Source organism: Meleagris gallopavo, chromosome 17 (genome assembly GCF_000146605.3).
Source record: "Meleagris gallopavo isolate NT-WF06-2002-E0010 breed Aviagen turkey brand Nicholas breeding stock chromosome 17, Turkey_5.1, whole genome shotgun sequence".
Lineage (NCBI taxonomy): Eukaryota > Metazoa > Chordata > Aves > Galliformes > Phasianidae > Meleagris > Meleagris gallopavo.
The window spans coordinates 5977649-5977952 of record NC_015027.2 but is presented as its reverse complement, the minus strand read 5'-3'; the positions used below and the strand labels follow the sequence as shown (position 1 = coordinate 5977952).

Below are 304 nucleotides of genomic sequence, written 5' to 3'. Positions count from 1 at the left end.
TTTTTGGTGGAAACAGCCAATTGAAAGAGTTCGTATGGAGAAGTAGAGAATGGTGTTCTTGATAACTTTCACAGAGCTTCCATTAACCAAAAGCCGTGGGTGGCTTTATTCCTGTCTAGTGTTCTGGACTTTGAATAATATGTACCAGTTTACTTAAGAATATTAAAAGCAATTATCCACCTGACTGAGATCTGTTTATTGCATCCTTTAACTCTAAAGACTGTCATAGCCTGACAAACAAGCTGGTCAGCTGGAAACATGACAGTAGCAGCAAAAATTTCAGAAGGCTATCTCTTTCTTTTTG

The 304-nt window shown here is 37.8% G+C and overlaps 1 protein-coding gene across 8 annotated transcripts in view; it reads left to right on the top strand.

Annotated features, from left to right (window-relative positions):
- Positions 1–304, top strand: part of RSRC2 (arginine and serine rich coiled-coil 2) — a 13059-nt gene that overhangs the window by 3004 nt on the left and 9751 nt on the right. The gene's annotated exons all lie outside the window — the stretch shown is intronic.